The sequence below is a fragment of the Arachis stenosperma genome, chromosome 1 (assembly GCF_014773155.1).
Source record: "Arachis stenosperma cultivar V10309 chromosome 1, arast.V10309.gnm1.PFL2, whole genome shotgun sequence".
NCBI classification, from domain to species: Eukaryota; Viridiplantae; Streptophyta; class Magnoliopsida; order Fabales; family Fabaceae; genus Arachis; species Arachis stenosperma.
The window spans coordinates 102764955-102790261 of record NC_080377.1 but is presented as its reverse complement, the minus strand read 5'-3'; the positions used below and the strand labels follow the sequence as shown (position 1 = coordinate 102790261).

General features: G+C 35.6%; 1 pseudogene; it reads right to left on the bottom strand.

Moving 5' to 3' along the window:
• Positions 1-14430: 14430 nt before the first annotated feature.
• Positions 14431-18724, bottom strand: LOC130961693 (probable boron transporter 2; annotated as a pseudogene).
• Between the last annotated feature and the right edge of the window lie 6583 nt (positions 18725-25307).

Here is a 25307-nt window from a genome sequence, read left to right as displayed (position 1 = left end):
GTATTTTTATTTGTAAGAATAAAAGGAATCAACAACCAACAATTACAAAGAATTAACAAAACAACAATCAACAACATCACAATCACATGAATTATCTCAAATTGCATTATTAAAAGAAAACAAAAGAACAAGAATATCTCAATTACAAAACCTAGAAACAAAATAAGAGAAATTACAACAAGAGGATAGGGATAGAAAGAAGAACCAAAGTGTAGCAATCACCACTTGAAGGTAGAAGTAGGAGGAGACTTGAATTAAACCTAGAATTATGAAATCCTAATCTAACCCTAATTCCTAATCCTAGAGAGAAGTGAGAGCTTCTCTCTCTAAAACTAACTCTAACTCCTAAAACTAAGCTAATGATCAAAAGTATCTAAAGTATGAAAAAGTATATTGATTCCCCTTCAATACTTGACTTAAATAGCATCAGAAATGAGTTGGATTGGGCCCACAAGGCTCCTAAAACCGCTGGGGACGATTTCATTAAAGTGAGCCACGGACAGAATCGGCGCGCGCGCGCAAAGTGCGCGTGCGCGCCCCTGAACGCAAAGCAACATATGGCAAAATTTATATCATTTCGAAGCCCTGGATGTTAGCTTTCCAACCCAACTGAAACCGCATCATTTGGACCTCTGTAGCTCAAGTTATGGTCGTTTAAGTGCAAAGAGGTCGGCTTGACAGCTTTCCGGTTCTTTCATTTCTTCATGAGTTCTCCAACTTTTCATGCTTCTTTCTTCATTCCCTTGGTCCAATCTTTGCCTCCTAAACCTTAAATCACTTAACAAACATATCAAGGCATCTAATTGAATCAAGGAGAATTAGATTTAGCTATTTTAAGACCTAAAAAGCATGTTTTCACTCTTAAGCACAATTAAAGGAGAAGTTATAAAACCATGCTATTTCATTGCATAAATGTGGGTAAAAGGTGATAAAATCCCCTAAAATCAATACAAGATAAACCCTACAAATGGGGTTTGTCAACCTCCCCACACTTAAACCAAGCATGTCCTCATGCTTAAGCCAAGAGAGAAACAAAGGGTATCATTTATTCCATATAAATGAGCTATATGCAACCTAAACTATATGCAACTAAAATGCAAAATGGTTTTACCTACTTGGTTAGAAATAAATCAATCTCCAAGACATACATGCACAAGTAGGGCTTAAGATCATATAACGATTCATGAGTCCTACCAATTGAAGTATAAATATGAAGTTCAAGTAGACTTACGAGAAGAACACTCATGAAAGCCGGGAATCAAGGAATTGAGCATCGAACCCTCACCGGAAGTGTTTGCACTCTAGTCACTCGGTGTTTGGGGTTGATTCACTCAATTCTCCCCTAATCATGCTTTCCAAGATTTGTTTATCTTCTAACAATCAATAATTATTCAATGCATGCATACATGTATCATGAGGTCTTTTCTTTAGGTTGTAATGGGGCTAGGGTCAAGGTAGGATCATATATGGCTAGTGGACTTAGGATTTGAATCTTTGATTAACTTAAACTTTCCCACCTAACCTATATAATGACCTATACAATTAAGTACTAATCTAACTACCCATTCCTCGCTTTTTCACATACTCATGCATTTTCTTTTCATTTTCACAACACTTATGCATTGATTCTTATTGAGCTTCACTTTGGGGCATTTTGTCCCCTTTATTGCTTTTCTTTTTCTTTCTTTTTCTATATACATTTTTTTCTTTTCTTTTCTTTTTTTCTTTTTTTTCTTTTATTTATTTTTTTCTTTTCATTTTTTTCTTTTTTCTTTCAAACTATATACAAGAACATCAATGCATAAGGTCTATCCATTTAATCAATACATGAGTATGTACCCAATTCCCCAATATAAAAATACAAAACACAAACACCCTTTTATCCCAACCAATGTCCCAAAGTTTTCCCACTCTTGAATGACACTCACACTCACTAGCCTAAGCTAATCAAAGATCCAAATAAGGACATTTATTGTTTTTCGCTTTAAGGCTTGTAATGTGCTAAAATTAAGAACAAGTGGGTTAATCGTAGGCTCAAATTGGCTAACAAAGGAAGATAAAAGGTAAGGCTATTTGGGTAAGTGAGTTAAATGAAATGATGGCCTCAATCATATAAATGCATGAATACACAAAATAATGGACATAAAGAATCAAACAAATCAAAGATTACAATCATAGAAAGAGAATAATGCACACAAGAAGGAAAAATAAGTGGTTATAAGATGTAACCACACAATTAGGCTCAAATCTCACAAGCTTGTGTTCTTAGCTCAAAAACCATGTTCCAAAATACATTCTTTCAAGCAAGTTCAACAAAAAATTTTCAAATTGGTAGGTTGTCCTAAAACGGTTTCTCGGAAAAGAATTCATCACTTTAACCAAGTAGTCCTAATAAGAAGGAAGTAGTAAAATATGTACAAATTCTAACTAACATGCAACCTATCATGCAAATGCAACAACTAACTAACATTGGTGTTGAAAAGGAAATTGGTACCCATGGAGATCGGTCGAATGACCTCCCCACACTTGAAGATTGCACCGTCCTCGGTGCATGCAAAGAAGAGCAAGGTGGACGGGTTGCTACAATTGATGAGCTCCTTCAAAAGGTTGTGCGGATGACTTGTTTGTTGCCCCATTTAGAAACTTTCCTTTCCTTCCGTATTGGTGGCCAACCTAAAAGGATAGAAAAGGGAAGGAATATTAAGCCTATGACAAAGATATCAAAGCAAATAGAACATAGGCGAGGGCTAATGCCAAATAAAGGTATGGTTCTCTACTACATGGTAGCTACAACATGTAGAGGAGGAAACAATAAGAGAAAATGGCATATCAATGATACTTGATGCAAGAGTAAAGTTAAAGCATGAAGAGGATATTGAGCATCAAGATCAAATAAGAATTGGCACAAACAAGATTAGTGATACACATGAAAGCATTTAATTCCATCCTAACTCAATGATGAAGCGGTACAAGAAAAAAAAGAAAAAACAAAGGGTAATGAATTAGGAGGGACTAAAGCACTAATCTTATGTGTTGACAAATATTACAATTAATGTAACAAGTCATGAAGCACCAAAACAAATGCAAGAAATTCTCAACAATTGAGTGAGAGAGTTCAACACCATTATTAAAATGACTAAAAAAAAGAAACGAAAATATGTTACAAAAACTAAATGAAAATGGGAAGAGTAGAAGTATGCGAATGTGATAAGCAAAAGAAAATGGAAGAGGGGGAAAAAAACTCTTTTTTTTTTACCGACGCGTGCGCGTCATGCACGTTTACGCGTTGATGGGCATATTGGTCGAAGGACGCGTACGCGCCAGGTGCGCGCACGCGTGCATCGAGTTAGGCCAGAGGCATAATGTCGGCCCAAGTCTGGCACAACTCTCGGGTAGAAGTACCGGGGTTGTAGATTGTGCAATCGACACGCGCGCGCACAATGCGCGTGCGCGTGCATGCCAATTTAAGATCATGTGCGCGTACGCGCCGGGTGCGCGCACGCGTGCATAGACTTGTGCCTTAGGCCGCCATTTTGACGATTAGATTTTTGACGGTTTAGAATTTCACTAATGAAATCTCGTTGTAAAGTATAGTTTCTAAACCAAACAATAATCCTTTCATACAAAAAGTTGTTTGTCACTAGTACAAACCCCTAAAATTTATAAACCGAAGTATTCAAACCTCGGGTCGTTCTCCCTAGGATTTACAATAAAGTGTTTTGTTATTGGTTGTGAGTTATATTTGGGGTTTTTGAGATTATAGACAAGAATTATAAAATGGCAAAGGAAATAAACTAACAACTAACAAAGCTCTTGGCAAGATATGAGAACTAGAAGTCCTATCCTAGTTATCCTTCTCAATTATGATGAGAATTGTGTATTGCTCCCACTTAGTTAACCTCTAACCATGGAGGAAAGTCAAGTGGATGAATCAATTTGATTCCTCAAGTCCTAATCAACTCCTAAAGGAAAGACTAGCTTTAGAGGCATTCAAATCAATTAGCAACTTCTAATTATCAACCAACAAAAGAATTAGATAACTCAAGAGTCACTAATTACTCTACCTAGGCCAAGAGGAACAAAACCTACACTAAAATCCAACCAAGCATTTCATCAAACACTTGGAAGGCATAAAAGAAAAGCATAGTAAATCAACAACAAGAATGAAATCTAACAACAATTATTGGAAGAAATTAACAACAACAATCAAAAGAAACACATTTATTATGAATTACCTTTTATTGAATTGGAAGAAAGTAGAAGAAACAATACTAGATCTACAACAAAATATAAGAACAACATAAAGGAAATTGCAATAAAAGAATGGAAGAAGAATGAATGTAACAACAAGGAATTGAGAAGATAGAAGTAGAAGAAGATGAATCTAAATCTAAATCTAAGAACTAAACCTAATCCTAATCCTAATTCTAGAGAGAAGTGAGAGCTTCTCTCTCTAGAAACTAACTCTAACTACTTCTAAAACTAAAAACTATCTAACTAATGATCTAGGATTAGTCTATGGATGTGAATGAGCGGTGGTGGTTGAGAGAGTGTGTGCGTTGGCCGGAGGTGGTGGCCGGAAAGGTTGAGGTGGTGGTTATGGGGGTTAAGAGGAGGAAGAAGAAGGTGAAATGGGGAGGTTGAGGGGGTGTGCGCGACTGCGCAGTGTTCGTCGCGCATTAGGGTTATCCCTATTTTTGACTTGGCGCGCGCGCACCTTGCGCCTCCGCGTCCATTGAGGTAACTTGGGATTTACGCGTGCGCGTACAACGCGCCTGAGCGTGGATAAGCAAAATAGGAAGGGACGCGTTCGCGTACCGTGCGCGCACGCGTGCATGGGGTTGGGCTAGGGGCTTAGAGTTGGCCCAACGCAGGCCTAACTCTCTGGAGAATGGCCTGGAAGTCGCGCCACCAGATCTGCGCGCACGCGGCATGTACGCGTCCGCGCGCATCGAGAGGAATGGAGATCCACGCGTGAGCGTGCAGTGCGCTCTAGCGTGGGATGGCAGAAGAGGTAAGGGCGCGTGCGCGTACCGTGCGCGCACGCGTACATGAGAATAGGCCTGAGGCTTAGAATGGGCTTGACGCACGCCCAACTCTCGGGTCCGTGGCTTAGTTTGGTAGCAGCACGCAAGGGCGCGCGCGCGGCAAGTGCGCGTCCGCGCGAAGCAAGTTGGGCCAGGGGCTTAAGGTTGGCCCAGAACTGGCTCAACTCTCTGTGGATTGGCTCAATTGTTGCAGCAGCAAATCGGCGCGGGCGCGGCAGGTGCGCGTCCGCGTGAACGTCCATGTGTTTAAAGATGGCGCGCACGCACGTTGTGCGCGTCCGCGTGTATCATGTTGGGCTTAAGGCATAATGTTTGCCCAAGGGAGGCCCAACTCTGGGTGTGTGGCTCATGGTGCGTCCACACCAGGACGCGTGCGCGTACATGGTGCGCGCGCGTCCACCCCCTTCTTTCTCTTCTTCTTTTTTTTTTTTCAGAAAACAAATTTGTTGGGTGCTCCCCTTAGTGTTCACAACTCTTATTCACTCAACTATCATACAATTCACAAAAATACAATTTTTGATATTATTCATCTACTACTAAACACAACATGCATGTGGCTAAGCTACAATTAAGTTGTACAAACAAATTTGTATGAAACATCTACCTATAATGGTAACTCAAATCACTTATTAAGTAAATTTAGAAGAGTGAAAAGAGTTTACCATGGTGGGGTGTCTCCCACCTAGCACTTTTAGTTTAAGTCCTTAAGTTGGACATTTTGAGAAGCTCCTTGTCATGGTAGCTTATGCTTGTACTCATCCTTGAATCTCCAAGGATCTTTGCTCCTCAATTGGTTGACAGAATTTCCAACCATTTTTATTAATCTTGGGCAGAATTCTACCCAAAATACGAGTCCCCATATTTGGTCTTCACATAGCGAACCGGGATCCCATATCTTATTTTCGCATCCAACCGTTAGTTGAGTTTCATGATTTTGTCGGATGGGTGGATGGCATAAATGTGATTGACACAAAGAATTCTCTTTATTCCACCAATGCTTCCTTCTAGATCCATACAAAGTGATCCTTGTCCCAACATCATCCCTATACCTTGAGGCCTTGACCTTGATGAGCTTAACACCTACTTTCCAACTACTACACAACTCATTCTTACTTTTAATTCCACAAAGAGTTCTAAGTTGACCATCATTTTCAATCAAACCGTATTCAAGTGGGAGGTGAAAGCTTAAAGATAGAGATTTTACCCACGTAAAAGTTATGTTGGATGGTAACTTGGGAAGGGAGGCTTCCCCACACTTAGACAATACAAGGTCCACTTCCTTGTGCTCCTCTTTGATTGTTTCCACTTCTTCACAATTTTCTTCAATTTCAACCTCATCCTCTTTGTTACGTGGCTTGGTGTTATCTTCAAGAACTTCATCTTGTCTAATGAGAGGCGATTCAATTTTGGATAGAAATTCATTGATGAATGAGTTCATCTTTTGATCAACCTCTTCATATTCTTCAATTTCAATATACACCATGCCATTTCCGTCTTCCTTGGGAGGTTGTGCACACTCTTCTATAATTTCAACTCTACGTCCAACGGGTGAGGATTCCATTGTAGAGAGAAATTCATCCATGATTGAATCCATCTCTTGATAGGCCTCTTCCATGTCTCCAACGATGATATGCCTTGGAGGTTGCGCACCCTCCTCAACATCGATATCAAGCTTCTTGGAAGAGTGCTCCATGATGCTACATTCCCATGGACTTTCAACATCTCCTAGATCTTCAACCACTTCTTCCTTTTCTTCAATAATCATAGGCTCCTCCAATTGCTCTAATACAAAATAGCCTCCCTCATTTTCCACCGGGTTTTCCAATCTCTCCTTCATGCTATGATCTTCAATGGATTCTTCACATGTGGCCACGGAAGCACCTTGAGTGTTCAAAAATTTGTAGGCTAAGGTAGACATTACCTTGGTCAAGTTAGTCACAAACTCTAGGGTGTTCCTTTGCATATCCGCTTGTCCTTGAAGTAGCAATGTGAGAGAGTCATCTATTGGGGCTTGGGGTGGATAAGAGGGTTCATTATTTTGGAGAGAGGGTTTATAGTAGGAAGGCGGTTCTTCTTGGTAAGGGTATGGAGATGGTGTGCATTGAGGTGGTTCTTGAGAGTAATTGTGTTGGAATGGTGGTGGTTCCATGTATGGTTCATATGGCTCATAAGGTGGTTGGTAGGATGGATATGAATTAGGGTCATATGAAGGTGGTTGGTGAAAAGAGGCTTGTGAGTATGGTTGAGAGTTATGTTGAGGATATGGTTCATAGGCATATGGTGGTGGTTCTTGAAAGTCACAAGGAGATCCACCATAGCCATTGGATTGGTATGCATCATAGAATGGCTCTTCTTCATAATGCATTGGTGGAGGTTGTTGCCATGAGGATTGATCATATGCACATGGCTCCTTCCACCTTTGATTGTCCCATCCTTGATACACATCTTCATTATAGTCCTCATTTCCTACAACATGTTTATAACCAAACTCATAGCCAAGGTGAGAATTCATGATAGCAAGAGCAAATAAGAAACAAAAACTAATAAGAGATAATGAAACAAAATACTAAGACTAGCAAAGACTAACAAGCAATCAAAAAAATCAAGCTATTCACAATATTCACATATATACAATAACCAATAACATAACACCATTGCAAGTCCCCGGCAACGGCGCCATTTTGACGATTGGATTTTTGACGGTTTAGAATTTTACAAATGAAATCTCGTCGAAGTATAGTCTCTAAACCAACAATAATCCTCTCATACAAAAATTTGTTTGTCACAAGTACAAACCCCTAAAATCTATAAACCGAAGTATTTAAACCTCGGGTCGTTCTCCCTAGGATTTACAATAAAGTGTTTTGTTATTGGTTGTGAGTTATATTTGGGGTTTTAGAGGAGAAACATGAATAGTAAATGGTAAGAAAACTTTATTAACAAAATGGTCTTGGCAAGATTTGGTTGTCAAGGGTCTTCATCATTATCACTAGCCACAAGTATGGTAGTTGCAAGGATTAATCCCACTTAGTCATCCTTAAATCAATTAACAAAGGAAAGTCAAGTGAGTTATATCAATCCTAGTCCATAAGTCCTAGCTTTCCACTAATTGGATTAATGAAGGCTAGAGTTAATGGTTATCAACTAGCAATCAATTGGACACTAGTGACTCAAGAAATCCTAAGTTACCTTCTCAAGCCAAGAACATAAAATCCTACTCTAACATCCTCTCAAGCATTTCATCAAACACTTAGAGGGTAATGAAAGAAAGTATTTTTATTTGTAAGAATAAAAGGAATCAACAACCAACAATTACAAAGAATTAACAAAACAACAATCAACAACATCACAATCACATGAATTATCTCAAATTGCATTATTAAAAGAAACAAAAGAACAAGAATATCTCAATTACAAAACCTAGAAACAAAATAAGAGAAATTACAACAAGAGGATAGGGATAGAAAGAAGAACCAAAGTGTAGCAATCACCACTTGAAGGTAGAAGTAGGAGGAGACTTGAATTAAACCTAGAATTATGAAATCCTAATCTAACCCTAATTCCTAATCCTAGAGAGAAGTGAGAGCTTCTCTCTCTAAAACTAACTCTAACTCCTAAAACTAAGCTAATGATCAAAAGTATCTAAAGTATGAAAAAGTATATTGATTCCCCTTCAATACTTGACTTAAATAGCATCAGAAATGAGTTGGATTGGGCCCACAAGGCTCCTAAAACCGCTGGGGACGATTTCATTAAAGTGAGCCACGGACAGCTTTGCGCGTGCGCGCCCCTGAACGCAAAGCAACATATGGCAAAATTTATATCATTTCGAAGCCCTGGATGTTAGCTTTCCAACCCAACTGAAACCGCATCATTTGGACCTCTGTAGCTCAAGTTATGGTCGTTTAAGTGCAAAGAGGTCGGCTTGACAGCTTTCCGGTTCTTTCATTTCTTCATGAGTTCTCCAACTTTTCATGCTTCTTTCTTCATTCCCTTGGTCCAATCTTTGCCTCCTAAACCTTAAATCACTTAACAAACATATCAAGGCATCTAATTGAATCAAGGAGAATTAGATTTAGCTATTTTAAGACCTAAAAAGCATGTTTTCACTCTTAAGCACAATTAAAGGAGAAGTTATAAAACCATGCTATTTCATTGCATAAATGTGGGTAAAAGGTGATAAAATCCCCTAAAATCAATACAAGATAAACCCTACAAATGGGGTTTGTCAACCATCCAGTGAATATTCACAAGGGTTATACTCAGTTAAATTGCAAAGATCTTTATATGGTCTAAAGCAATCTGGACGAATGTGGTATAATCGTCTTACTGAGTATATGGCCAAAAACGGATTCAAGAATGATGATATATGTCCATGTGTTTTCATAAAGAAAACCGCATCTGGATTCATTATAATTGCTGTGTATGTTGATGATTTAAATATCATTGGGACTCCTGAAGAGATTCCAACAATTATAAAAACTCTGAAAGAAGAGTTTGAGATGAAAGATCTTGGAAGGACTAAATTTTGTCTTGGCCTGCAGATCGAGCATACAAAAAATGGGATCTTTATTCATCAAGCGATATACACAGAGAAGATCCTGAAAAGATTTTATATGGATAAGTCACATCTTTTGAGTACCCCAATGATCGTAAGATCTTTAGATGTGGAAAAGGATCAATTCCGTTCTAAGAAAGAAAATGAAGAGATTGTTGGTCTTGAAATACCATATCTTAGTGCCATTGGAGCGCTAATGTATCTTGCTAATAATACGCGACCTGACATATCATTCGCGGTGAATTTACTAGCAAGGCATAGTTCCTTTCCAACCAGAAGACATTGGAGCGGAATCAAGCAAATCTTTCGATATCTTCATGGAACGGTTGATATGGGATTGTTTTATCCCTATGGATCCAAATCACAACTAGTTGGCTATGCAGATGCCGGATACTTGTCTGATCCACATAAAGGGAGATCTCAAACAGGATACCTGTTTACATATGGTGGTACAGCTATATCATGGAGGTCCATGAAACAGACGATAGCAGCAACCTCCTCTAATCATGCTGAAATACTAGCGATTCATGAAGCAAGTCACGAGTGTTTTTGGCTTAGGAGTTTGATCCAATATATTCTATCATCATGTGGACTGATTGATCATAAGATAGCTCCAACTGTCCTATTTATAATACAGCATGTATTGCTCAACTTAAAGGTGGATACATCAAAGGCGATAGAACAAAGCATATTTCTCCCAAATTCTTCTTCACTCATGATCTTCAAAATCAAGGGACAATTGATGTCCAACAGATCTGCTCAAGTGACCATCTGGCAGATTTGTTCACAAAGTCACTCCCAAAATCATCCTTTGAAAGATTAGTACATGAGATTGGGATGCGCCAATTTCGAGACATTAAATTATGTCGGCAAGAGGGGGAGACTGTACTCTTTTTTCCTTGGTCAGATTTTTTCCCATTGGGTTTTTCTTGACAAGGTTTTTAATGAGGCAGTCCCTATCACTAAAGGATATTGTACTCTTTTTCCTTCACTAAGGTTTTTTTCCACTGGTTTTTCTTTAGTAAGGTTTTAACGAGGCAATAATCCTAAATGGTCATCCAAGGGGGAGTGTTGTGATAGGGATGAAACATGAGGTGGATGACCATCATTAATTAAGGGTGTTTGATTTCAATGTTGAATGGCTCAACTCCTCATGGCAAACATAAATTAAAGAAGTTGAAATTGTAAGATTCACACGCCTATAAATAGTGAAGCAATCTGAGGCTTTTACACACACAAAAAGCAATAAACAATTCTCTCTCTCTTTATGTTGCAATACTTCTTTCTCTCTCTTTATATTTCTTTATTTTATATTTGTTACCTCTTCTTTATTTATTTATTTAGTTATTTTATAACAAAAACCTCTTAAAATTTAATTTTTATGGAAATTAAATTTAATTTTGGTATTTAAAACAAAAATAATTAAATTAATTTAAATAGAGTTCAATTCAATTTTATTGATTTCTCTCAAAATCAATTTCAATTCAAATAGGTCTGATTTAGAATTTCATTCTATTAGAATTTCATTTAAAATTTAAATATCTAAAATATTCTTCTAATCTAATTACTTTTTAACTTTTTTTATTCATTTTCTATCGACGCTTTCTATTTTTTAACACCATCTTTTTTCTCTGACCATTTTGGTTCTTTCCCTTCCTATTTCTTCAACTCACTTAATAATTATACCTATTCTTTTTGAAAGATCTACTATATAGATCTAAAAAAAACATCAACACATATAGATTTTATGTGTTTATCTTAGATTAATGATATCAAACATTTATAAATGACTATCTCTGAATATTTTAAGTGAAGCTGTGTTAATCATGACATTAACACAAGATAGCATAATTTTGTCTCATTTTAATAACATTAATTAGTTATTATAATTTGTTGTTAATAATTGACCTTTTTTTACTTGCTATATTATTAGACCATTAAATAAGTTGGTTTTTAATAATTCCGTTTGTTTTTTGTTATTAGTTTGTTGTTGGAATAAATATGAAGAACTTTTTAATTTTTTTAATTAATAACAATGTTTTTTAAATTTAATATTTTTAGATTAATCTAACTTTTGTTTTTCTAAAAGAGGTGAGTAAATTTTAATTAAAAAAAATTAGCTGAAAGATATAATTTTTTTAATTATTTCATATAATTTAATAAATAAGTATATTTATTATTTAAATACAATGTTATATTAATAAAGAATAAAGTTGTTTATTATAAAATTTTAATTTATCTAATAAATATTTTAAACATTAAAATTTAATTTAATTTTATAGTTTTATTAATTTATTTCAAATAGTATAACTCAATTCAATTCTAACTAAAATTCAATTTTAAATAGAATTCAATTTAATCCTGTACCATTAAAAATTTTCAAAGAGACTGGAAAAGAAAAATACTTTTTTAACGGGCAAAACGACAGAATTTGGTTCAAATTCTATAGTAGTGTTGGCTGCGTTGCTTGTAATTGTAAGTTGTAACATATGAGAGTGCAATTAGCGTATGATTTCCACTAAATTATGTTTCTTATCTAGCTAGATGGGTCCCCACGGATGGAATATTTCTCATCCACTTGATTGTAAGTTGTAACACATTCTTCTCTATTTTCTATCTCGAAGAAAACGTGTGAATACAAAGTACACAACCAAAATGATCATTCAGGTATATTCACAGTCAAATGGCATCGAAAGGAAGTAGGGGACATACAGAGATATTCAAGTTTTCTGAGTTTAGTATGTTATTTTTTCAATTCAATTAGACAATTATTTGGAAATGCAATAGAATATAATTACGTTTTCTACTTTTCTAGAATGTAAATTTGCCATGAACATTCCTTCGGTCATGTAAGTCAATAAAACTCATCCATTCAGCCATCGCCAGCAAAAATAAAACAACACTCCTGGTATTTACCATAATTTATAATCAAATAACACTAAGATGGGTGCTCCTGTAACAACTCACTCACGACACTCGACTCATCATTGGAAAAGCAAAATAGAGCTTATTGAGTAAAAAGGCACACCTTGAAAGTTGCCACTTATTCTCATTCAGTCATATTTGTTCTCCAACAAGGAAAAGCAAACGCCTATCTATAAAAGCACACATGTCTCATATGTGATATCATATCATGGTGTTGTCACTCTTTTGTATGCCTTCATTATCACACCTTACTTCGCTATTTTTTTTCATGAAGATACCTTCAAAGAATAAATAAATGCATATGCGTGAAATTCCCAATATCAGCCTTGTTCTATCAGAAAACAGAGATAAAGGAAAAGGTGAGCAAATTAACAACTAAATGATCGCTTAATCTAAATTTGGCCTTTTCAAGAGTCAAGATCACACACAGAAAATTTGGCAACTAATTAGGAGAGTGGATTCTCTCTGGAGAACAAATTGAATGGTGTCAAACTGTCAATTGTTTAATCTCATTCTTTATTCTTCTCTTACATATTTATTTTTGGTCCTACTTATAAAATTAGAAAAATGCTACTTGTACAATAAAAATTCAACCTTTGATCAACTTTTAATATCATTTAATTATTTTTTAATTAAAATATATTTCTATTTTGTAAATATATATTTATAATTAAGATTAATTTAAATTTTAAAAACTAAAATTTTTCTAACTTCTTACCTACTTTATAGTTAGTTATTATTTCATTCTTTTACGTTCCTTCTCTCTTTAACACGATTTTCTTCTTTTTTTTCTATTCTTCTATCTCGTTTTTCGCTTCTCTCTTATAGTGGCCGTAATTTCTTTTTCAATTGTAACACATCTAAAATTATTAACTTATACAGAAAAAGTTTTTAAAACACATCCAAAATAAAAAATTTAAAATTTAAATTTAAACATTAAAAAACAATTGTAACACATCTAAAATTATGAAGTGATACACAAAATATTTCTAAAACACATTTAAAATCATAAATAAAAAATTTAAACTCTTGCAGTGCCCAGATATAACAGTGTTGACAATTTGAAGATTGTGATTCTTTAAGTTGTTCTTTTACAGTTTTACCTAAACCATTCTTCAATAATACAAATTAGGATGTTGTACATGGCATGCAAAATTAATGTGATTGAATAATTAAACAGATACATACGGTTAACTATGAATCACTTTCTCTTAAACACATCCAAAATACCTGAGGTCCACTTCCAATGAAGAAGGATTAGCGACGCTGATGAGGACTAATGCGACGAGGAGTAGGACGAAACGAGGCTGGGGACTGAGCGGCGAGGAGGAAGGCGATGCCAAAGACGAGCGAGGCGGATGACGGCATTGCAGAGGAACGGCGAAGCGGAAAAACAATGCTGGGGATGACGCGGCGGCACCGGGGAGGACGGCGGCGCAGACGAATAATCACACGGACGAATTAAAATCTTCAATTTTACTGAATTTATATTTTTGGAAGTGTATTTAAATGATAATTTGTTAATAATTGAAAATAATAAAACTGAAACAGAAATTTTAAATTTTAGTTTTATTTAGTTTGTATTTTAGACTTGTATTCAATTTTAAAAAGACACTAAATCTATTTAAATGTGTTTGTTTTATTTTTTTTAAATTATTGTAATAAAAAACTGAATATTGTACAATTTTTAAAAGATATCTAATTGAATTGATAAAATTAATGATAAGAGATTACACTTTATTCCCTCAAGTGTTAAAAAAAATTGAGAAAATCCATTTTCACTAATTAGAAAAACCAAGGTTTATGATTCAGAGCCAACCATAATATTATGCAAAGCTTTAATAGTAACAAAAATATTTGTAAGACTAAAAAGGAGTTTACTAATCTCTTCATTGAATCTTAATAACGTAAACTACATAAAATAAACCCAAGACAGGTTTAGATCCAATACTTTTGTTACATGAATGAAGCTCATAATGATATTTTTAACTCGAAATTAGTTAAACGCCCCTACAAATCAAAGGCCATGAACAAGTAGTTTCTTTCAGTTTACTCTGCTTCATGGTTCATCCTATGCTGCTTTTTACCCTCTCAATTCAGTTACTTGAGGGCTGTGTATGCTTTGAGGTATTTCCATTAGCAGGTATAATATCACTAGAAGGTGTTGGAGTTGAACTTAATGTTTTTGGGCTTTGTGTGATGCGAATTTCCCCACGACTCCTTGTGATAATTCCATCAAGAATTTCCCCACCATTAGTGTTGAAATTTGTTGCCTCAATATTTGAATCCTGTTGTCAAGTACATAAACATCAAGCTGAAAACAAGACTATGCATGTAATGTAGTACTAGGTAGACTTTTGAGATCAGAGCCTACTAAGTTTATAATCCACCCAACAAAATCCCTTTAAAATGCAGAAAATGGTTATATTTAAATAGGATAACAATAACATGAGCAGGGTTTTGTGTATTCTCACTTGAAGGGTATTACTTTTGTCACAATTCATACCATTTAGTGTTGAATTCCCAAAATTCTGCATTTATTATAAGTTGATAATGCTTCACACAACTTACTTCAAACAAAAAGTTGAAAGGAATAGCAGGCATATCCTCGTACGCTGCAGCATCCAAATCTTGAAGATGAGCTCCTTTAAAAAACTTAGGAAGGAAATATTGCCTTATAGGGATGAGAAGCATGATTAACAATGGGAAAAGGACCCCGGCAATTGGTATCCAGGTTAGACCAAAGCAGAGAAGCAAGTAAGCTGTCTGGAACAGGGTAAACTTGACGACAGTTTTGAATGGCACAATCTCAATATTGGCAGCATGTTGTTCCTCCAGAACTCTAGTCGAAAGAAAAAGAATGTTATTTTTTTCAACCAAATAACATTAGATAACAAAATAGGCTATGAGCATGGACATACTTATATCTTCGGCTTGGAGCAGTGAACAGGTATAATATTCTCTCCCAAAATTGATTTCCTGGCAAGCTTTCAATTGCCATGAAAGCAAAGTAACCCCAGAGCACTGAAGTTGGTATCTTCTTCAAAAGAGGCATGGCTGCGACACATGCCACAACCAGCATTGCTTGTAGCAGATTGCTTAGTCGCTGTTCTTTAACTTCAACAGGCAAAAGGTCATCAACATCTTTGTCCACATCAAAAACAACCTCATCTACAGGGGCATCAATATATCCGTGACTTGAGGCTAGTTGAATTGTAGATTCCTTCAACTCCTTTAGCCCCTAAATGGAAAACAAATAAAGAATAAATGCAAGGCAGGTCACAAATTTCAAATCAATAGGAAATTGCATTATGTTTACCAATGAAGGGGGCATTTGGTGGGATAATGGAGTTTGCATTTGATCATATGCTTCTTGCATATTTCGGTATAATTGACTCAGGTTCAGGTTTTTCTGAATACTTTTTCGTGCGCTAGATACAAGTTTGTTCCACAAAAGCTATTCCACACAGAACAAAATATCAATGAAACTTAATTAGTTCATTTGTAAAGGAAAATAATGATGAACAGGAATACTGTAAGCATAGTTTATATTACCTGATGCTTTAGAGTGGCTAAGCTTTTCGTATGCATTGGAGATTGAGGAATAACACCATTGGAAGGAGGGATTCCAATAAGTCCACACAATATGGTCTGGAATTTGTGCAATCATATGAATGAGATTACAGCAAAACTGTTTGCAACATGTCTATGCACAAGTCACATGTTATTCTCCAGTATGGAAATTGTTTCCAAGTATTCAAAATAAATTACTTACTAATAAGCCTAAGAGAAGAAGATCATAATGATAAGAAGAGGGTCTTCTTAAATTAAATTCCTTCTGCTGAGCAAGTTGGGATGCAACACTGTGATCAAAGTAGTAAAGCACAGCAATCATAGTTGCTGGTATAAATGCTCCAATTATATAAATAAGAGGCACATTCAACATATCCTGTAAAACCCAGCATAAGCAAGAATTAGACTCTTTCTTTCTGAAATGATATTATCCGTTGTCAACTATAAGAAAAATATATGCATCAAAGTAATTAGAGATACCTTGATTACAGTCCAATTTGAGTATGCACCAGGAGACCATGGATTTGGACTGAAAAGTCGCCTTGGGATTCCCCTTGGAACATTATTAGCCGGTATGTAAGACACCGCAGTCCACATAAGAACCATAAGAGGAACTCCATAATCAGCTATAAATCCCCTCAAGCAACCTATAAGATAATGTTAATCAGCCACTACCACAGAATCCAATCATCATATTGCATTAAGGAAGCAATTTTGAAAGAATTCAAAACTGGAGCCGACTAGAGGACTAGCAGACAGAGAAGGACATGAAAGTAGTTTGCCTAAGCTTAACCAAACTTGCAATCTAACTAGCAATGCTTTAAATTTCCCATTGAATCCTACATCAGAATTCAGAAGTTTACTCAATACCTGTGCCATAACGCCACGATCTAGCTTTACGGCTTCTTAATGCAGTAAACAGAAGGCCAAATGACAAAACCAAGGCGAACATTCCATTCCCAAACAGCCAAGAGGATTCGTGTGCAATCTGATTGATACCTTCTCTTTGGTGTGGTACACCAAACTCCTCCACTAGCCCCTTGAAGATGGAAAGATATTATTTAATCCTTTTATTCAACTGGAGCATCATTTTGCTTGATTATGTAGGATTCCTATCTACTAACTTTATGAACCAACAAATCAAGTGGTATATTTCTCTGGTACTTACCCTTATGGCCTGCTGCATGAAGAGCATTGCGATCAGCAGACCGAATAGTTCACCAGCAAGGCGTGTGAATCTGTTAATAATAGAGCATGCACCAAGGATGGCCAACAAAAAAAGCAATAAGGCGGTCCAAACACATACCCTAAACATCATTAAGATAGTAAAGAATAGTTCTCCTGGCAGCATTAAATTCCCTCTATACTAAGTAATCACTAAAAGGATATCAAAGAATACCATCCAGCCCAAGCGAGGAACAGCCTTTGCCCCAAATCTTTTCTATCCTTTGCAAACTCGTATAGGAATGTATACATCAGAACAGTTGGCTCAGCTACACCTAGAATGAGGAGAGGTTGCCCTCCAAGGATTGCATGGACGATGCCACATAGCGCAGTCGATGCTAGGGTCTGCACTGCAGTTAGAGTTCCATCTACAACATATAACCAATAAAGCATTACTTATACTAACCAAACAAAAGGATCATGAAAATACTAAAACGGAGACTGAACCTGAAAAATAATTTTGTACCAGTATTTCTCTCTAATTGCTCCCCAAAAGAGATAACAGGAATAGCTGATGCAAAAAATATGTATGTAGTTGGGGCAAGGATCCTACACAACATAAACATGAAAAATAAATCTTTGACAAAGCTTGAATCTGCACCATTTGCATAATATCACATACCTGATGCCTGCCTTGAATCCACTGGTCCAATCTTGCTTATAGCAGAGAATTCTTCCTTTGAGATCATTCTTGATCCCGCGAAAGGGAACAAATGTTTCTTCCATGAAGGTCTTTATCCGTTATAGTACAATGAAATGAAACAGAATATGTGATTCTAAGATAACGAATCACTTCAAAGGACTTGAGAAACAAAAATTGTGATCAAAGTTGTACATTTGGAAAAAAAAAACTCAATCAAAAGTTTAGGCTAAGAAACCAGAACCCTATATGCCATACTCTTCCTAAAGAGGAAAGCAGGGGAAATGGATATCCATTTGTGATGATTGAGGGAAATAAATAAATGAACCAACTTGGATAATTTACATTTCATAGAACAATAGGAAGAATGAATAGATCATATTATCTTAATAACAAAATGAGTTAGTAATTGAACCAAAACGACACGGCTTGCACAACTCTTCTAATAGTTACCAGGGTGATGGAAAGTTTCGCTAACCTGTATCCAAGTTACATGACACACCCACCAAACTAAACACAAATTAAATGAACATAAATTTCTAACGGAAACTCATCATTGCCACATGCATTAGTTATAATTTCAGAAGCATTTGAGGATAACAGAGCGGTTACACATTTACACGAGGAAGATGGCGCAGTTGATCGGAACTAACACTTTCGAGTAACTTTGGAACAAAATGAGGATAGAAAAAGGGTGCTTTAATAATAAAAATTCAAAATTACTTAAAACTTTGTGTGTTTTGCAAGGAGAATGGAGCATACCAGAGTCACAAGAAGAAGATGAGGAAGTTACATGACGCTAAGACAACAAAGAAAATGAAGTAACGGTTGGTGAGGCAATGAATGAGCAAAGCGTGAGGATAAATATAAATAGAAAATAGAAAGCAGAGAAATGATATGGTGTTTTTGGTGAGAATGTGGGTTAGCGAATGATGAGTTGTTATATATAGTGTGACTAGTGAGTGAATGAATGAATGAAAGAAGATTGAAGTGGAAGCAGCGGAAGCAGCGGAAGCAGCGCTAGGAGTACGACTACGAACTGTACCATGAAAATGGAATTGTGACAGACAAAAACTACACAGATGAAGAACCTTTCTCCAAGGTGAAATCTTAGGTACAGTCAACTTCACGTGAAGTTGATACTTGAGAGTCGTTAGATAATTTAATTGATTTGACTAAATTTTCATATAACGGCTCAGATATCAATTTCACCTGAAGTCGACTTCATATGAGTTTTCACCTTTCTGCAAACTATGTTTTTAATTTCTTCTATTTTTTTAGTTAGTGGTAAAACTCGAATCGGACAACTTTAGATAAAGATAAAAACATCATATCATTTTAAAGTATAATTTTTTTTTATTTTTTCTATTTAAAGACACATCTATATGTCTCGTGTATTTGTACAATAAATTTATTATACATACTTTTCACACGTAAAATAATAATACACTAGACTCTAAACTTTTAAAATAAATTTTTATAAATATATTTAATCAGTATTTAATTTAATTGAACATAATAGATATTATATATACTGTTAATTAATATTTTATATTATCATTAGCAAAAATATTAATACAGTGACTAAATAATAAAAATGATTAATTTATAATCTTTAAAATATTAATTTAATTAATAAAATCATTTAAAAATAATTTCCCAGAACTGATTATTAACACTAACACATTTAGCCAAATTTAGTACATAGTTAAAGTTTAAATAAAGATAAATTTTTAAAATATAGATTAAATATTCTCTAAAATTACTCGAGTACTTCTCAAATTCTATATACAATGAGATTTATTTGGTATATTAAATACGTGTACAATTAAATTTATTATGAGATACTATATAAAAAAGAATAATTTATTCTCAAATTTAGAATCTATCAAAATAATTGTCATAAATAAATAGATGACTAATAAACGTTCGTTTTTATTTTAATTTTTCTAGAGAATAGTTTTTTTTAATAATCTAAAAGATTATAAATCATCTTGTTCAATTCATTTATTTTGTTCGAAACTACTTTTGCAAAAATTAATATTGTTAAAAATCAACTTAGTGTGAATTTTGAGAACGGGCCTGCTACACATACAAGCTTACAAGCTTACAAGTTGGCCCAGCCTAAATACAATTCACGCGCATGAAGAGGCATTACACGGAGCGTCACATTCACGTGCTCAAAACTCAAACGGTTACGTATCCTACGAGTAATGACAGACTCTTCCACTTCTTCCACTTCTTAAAACGATTCGAAAACAAGGCAACGCTTCCATTTTCGAGTGAAAATCGAAGTTCAAAACATACAAGTCGTCGCTAACCTTCGAAACCTCTATCAAAACACCATCAAACTCTCCATCAACAATCTGAAGAGAAAACAAAGCAACAATACTCAAGGTAAGTTCATTACGAACTAGGTTTTACTTTTCTTCTACGTCGTTGTTCTAGGGTTTACTGTTATTCTTGCTTCTTTGTTACACTGTTTTTCTACGTTGTTGTTCTAAGTTCTCCTGTTATTCTTGTTGTTCTAGATCTTCTGGTAACTGATTTTTGGGGATATATTCTGTAGATTGGGGGGTGTATACTGCTTGACATTGTAATGTTGCTTGATATTGAAGCATGTTTGAGTGATATCTGACTGATATATATATATATGGATATATCTGAATCATATATATGGGTGTATCTCACTGTTATCAATAGGTGTATCTTACTGTTATTAATGGGTGTATCTGACTCATATATATGGGTGTATCTTACTGATATCTTTGGGTGTATTTTTCGTTTCAGAGAAAATGGCAGCAAGAAACCAAACAAAAGACCTTAAGTGTGCCACACATCTTCTAAGTGATAAGTTCAGAAACATGACCGAGGAGAAGAAGGCGATTGTGAGGGATCTAGGATTCGGTGGGTTGATGCACATCCTACCACTAAGGGTGGATCACCAACTGTTAAGGGAGCTGGCAAACAACTTTAAACTTGGGGAGAACAGACTGAAGACAGGATATGGTACTTTCCAAATAACACCAAAAACAATAAGTCATGCGCTTGGCATCAACGCAACAGGTAACTAGCTCAAAATTACAGGTGTATATTAAGTTGATGCTTGGGTGTATTTGAAGCGACTTTGATACTTTGTTATTTTTCTTTTTGTAGGAGATCTATTTCCTGAGAAAGTTGAATATAAGAAACTTTCTGAGGATGACAAAATAATTTTTAGAAGATTCCAGGGTAAGACCCTCAAAAGTCTTACCGATGAGATGATGGAAATCGGTGTTGGCAACGAAGAGGAACGCCTGATGTTCAAGAGGATATTCATCCTCTATATACAGATGGCGTTCCTTTTTCCAACGACAATAAACAAGATCTCGCCTGTCCACCTGCCCCCAATTTTTCAGATGGACAGCATCACGAAGCGAAACTGGGGGGGCATGTTTTGACCTTCATCGTCAAGGACATCACAGACTACAAGGAGAAAAAGAAGAAGGCAATTGATGGCTGCCTCTTTGCCCTGATGATAATTTACTTTCATCTTTCAAAAAACAAAGGGAAGAAGAGGAATGAAAGACCACCAAAACTATGGATTGCCAACTGGAGTAAGGAGCAGTTGGTGGAAAGAATGAATGCAGAAAGAGAGAAAATTTTGGTAAGTAAACATAATATGTTAGATGTATTTTATTTACCTGAATGCTGCTAACTAAAATATCTAATGTTTCAGGGGATTGTGAAGATGGCAGAGACAAGAGAAAAAATGAAAAAAAAAAGAAATAAAAGAAAAAAAACAAGAAATAAAAAAAACAAAAAAGGAAGGCGAATTCAACATCGTCTTCGGAGACAGAAATAACTACTGACAGTGACAATACTACCTCTGAGTCTGAGACTCAAGAAGACTCAGAGAATTCTGGAAGAAAACACCCCAGCAAAAAGGGAAAAAAGTAAGTACCATACTTGGGTGTAATTTCTTTTTCGAGTTGGGTGTATTTTGTTGATCACGTTGGGTGTATGTAGTTTATTAAGCTGGGTGTGTTTCGTTTACTGCGTTGGGTGTATATTGTATATTCAGTTGGGTGTATGTTGTGCATTCATTTGAGTGTATTTTTAGTATGTTCTAAATAATGATTTTTTTCCTTCCAGAATGGACTCCAGAAAAAGAAAGAAGAGTCAAGAGGAGTCAGATTCTGATTCAGAATCTGAATCTGAATCAAGTGATGAGTAATGTCCTGAAATTATTACTCCTTTCTTTTGGTTTCATTATAAAGATTTCGTGTATTAACTGAAGTGTCTATTATTAACTTATATGAGCGAAGAATCATCACCGGTGGAGAAGGAAAAGAAAAAGAAAAAGACAAAAACAACACCAAAAAAGTAAGCACTTCTTTGGATAATATTCTGTGATAAAATTAATTTTTTATTTCTGATTGGTACTCTTTTTTTCCACCCAGAACACAACCAAAAAAGAAAAAAGTTGTTGTGGAGGATTCACCTCCTGAAGAAGATCAATATTTTGATGGGTACAGTACCTCGTAAGCTATATTACCGTCTATCATCGTAATTATTTTTGTTAAAATCTTGTTTTATGAATGTAGTGAGAGATATGAAATATCAAGTGAAGAACTAGATGAATTGCTAAGGGAAAACGTTGATAAATCTGCTGCAGAGGGGTATGTCTTGCTCGGCTGTCTATTTCAGATTTTGGTGTGTTTTCTTTCCTAATAATTTTTTCTTGTTTCGCAGGGAGAACCAAGCTGACCTGTGATCGACAGAAGGTCGCTGTCTCCTCTGAAACGTAAGAAGCTTTATTTAATAAAATCTTGTTATCATGGTTTGGGTGTATTTTGTGGAACCATTTGGGTGTATTTTGCTGATCAAGTTGGGTGTATGTTGTTTATTAAGTTGGGATATTTTGTTTGTTGTCTTGGGTGTATATTGTCCATTCAGTTCGTTGTATCTTGTTCATTCATTTGGGTGTATTTAATACCTGTCTCTTATTTTGTCTGAATAACATGAAATCTGTTTAGAATACCGGCTGTGAACTTGGGAAGTGATGATCCTTCCTCTCAAGGACGCACAGAACAGAGTAGTGTAAACCAGCCGTCAGAGAGCATGTAATTTCTCTTTCAAATAACCGTTACTTTTGTTCTTCTATTACCTTCTACTTCTAATTCTATATATATTTTTTTTTAGAAAAAAAAGCCCTTTATTATTTTATTCAAGAAAAAAAAAGCAAAAACTGCAAGTATGTAAGTTCTCAAAAAACAAAGCCTGTCTTTTTTTTGAGTTGTTCGGGTGTATTTATTGACTTTCTTTGGGTGTATTTTAGGTTGAGTCCGGCTGATTCGAATATGATGGTTGTGAGGGAATGGACACCGTCGGATGCGCTTGCAATGTGAGTTTTTCAAGAATATTTCAACCTTATAACCTTATTATTTTCAAAGGCATTGTTAACCTTTCATTTTTCTTCTTGTTTAGAGTCCCGATTCAAGTTTTTGTGCCGCCATCCCAAACAACCACTGTGCCGGAACTTCAAGAAACACCTGAGTCAGATTTTGAACCAACCCCTCTGCCTCAGATAGAAGGAACTACAGAAACGTAAGAAATAGTATTGGGTGTATATTGGGTTAAAGTTCGGGTGTATAGTTGGTAACAGTTTGGGTGTATATTGTTCCTGATTTATTTTTTTTACGCCATGATTAATTTTTTGTAACTGTGCAGCACTCCTGAACCCCCCCCCCCCAACAACTTCAAGAAATCACACCCACGCTTCCCCCAGCTCCAACTAAAATGTAAGTTCATCAGACTAAAATCAATCTTTTCTTATCATCCGTATATTCTTATTCTTATAATACGTTATACATGATGACGCAGTCATCCAACCACAGAAGACATTGCTGCCCTTATGATGATGGCACGGACAGCATCCTATGTTCCTAAAACAGATCCAGTGCCATCATTCAGCCTTGGCTTGACTGATTCAAGCCAGGAGGGAGCGTCAACGCAGGAGACAAAAAGCGCAAAATCTCCAGAAATTGAAAATTTGCTAGAACAATTAGACAATTTGGTCCAAAAATTAGCAAGCAGTGCGGCGAAGGGAAAAAACGAAAGTCCACAAATTCAAAGGGAGACTGGGGGAGAAAGTTCTGCGAAGTTTGAAACTCCTGAGGGAATAAATCAGATTACGGATGATATGAAACAAAAGTCCTACATCTGGGGGACACGACTGAAGACAGACGCACATGGCAATACTAATGAGTATGAGCACATGTGCACTCTGATTGCCCAACATAAATACATTTTGATTAGAATGCACCTTGCATCCCTCCAGGCAGAAAGTTATATAGAATCTGAGGTAATATTAGAATAACATTAATGTTTTTACACCAAAGTCAACTGTAATGTTTATTAATGTAAAATTGATTTCGGCATATATTTCTAGATTGTATCTGCCATCTGCCTGATCCTCAACCAGAAAAATGAAAAAAGGTTTCAAGAACAAATATACTGTCTCCCCCCCGATATTGTGGTAAGTGTTACTTCTACGAACTTTGGGTGTATTTTCTGTATTGACTTGAGTGTATTTTTTATGTTAGATTGGATGTAAGATGTGTAGTCATTTGGGTGTATTTAAAGTATTCACTTGGGTGTATTTTCAGTATTTCATTTCTTGTTTCGCAATTGTTGCAGAACATGGCCCTTTCGGATCACCCAAATGGGGAATTCATATCACCGAAAATAAATAAAGAATTCAGGGTGAAAAACTACCCGAGTTTTATTCCCTTCAGAGATGCAAAAAAATTAACTTCGCATCCATATGTAAGTTTTCATTTGCTAAATTTGTTAGTACGCTTCTTTACTTATATGCCAAATAAAATAACACACTGTTGAAATGTGGCTATCCTTCAGATTTTTGCACCTGTTTGCTACTCGGGCCATTGGTGGTTATGGCTAATAGATACAACGAAGCGGAGATGTCATATACTTGACCCGCTACATAAAAAAGCTCCAAGCGAAGAGAGAAAGCAGCTTAATAAATTCACTGTAAGTTGCCTCTGTCTTCATTACTTTAATAGATAGGTCTATTTCGTTAGTTGTGTTGGGTGTATATTGCCCATTCAGTTGTGTGTATCTTGTGCATTCATTCGGGTGTATTACTGATTTGTTTTGGTATTTAAGGGATATGTATTTTCAAAATTGATAACATATGCCGGCGGGGAACCTCTGAAGAAAGGCGAGAAGGAGAAGGAAATTAAAGCATTATATGTTAAAATATCAGGCCAAAAAATAAGGTATAAATTTGTGACTCTGAACATTAAACTTTCGTAAATGAGATTTGTAATTTATT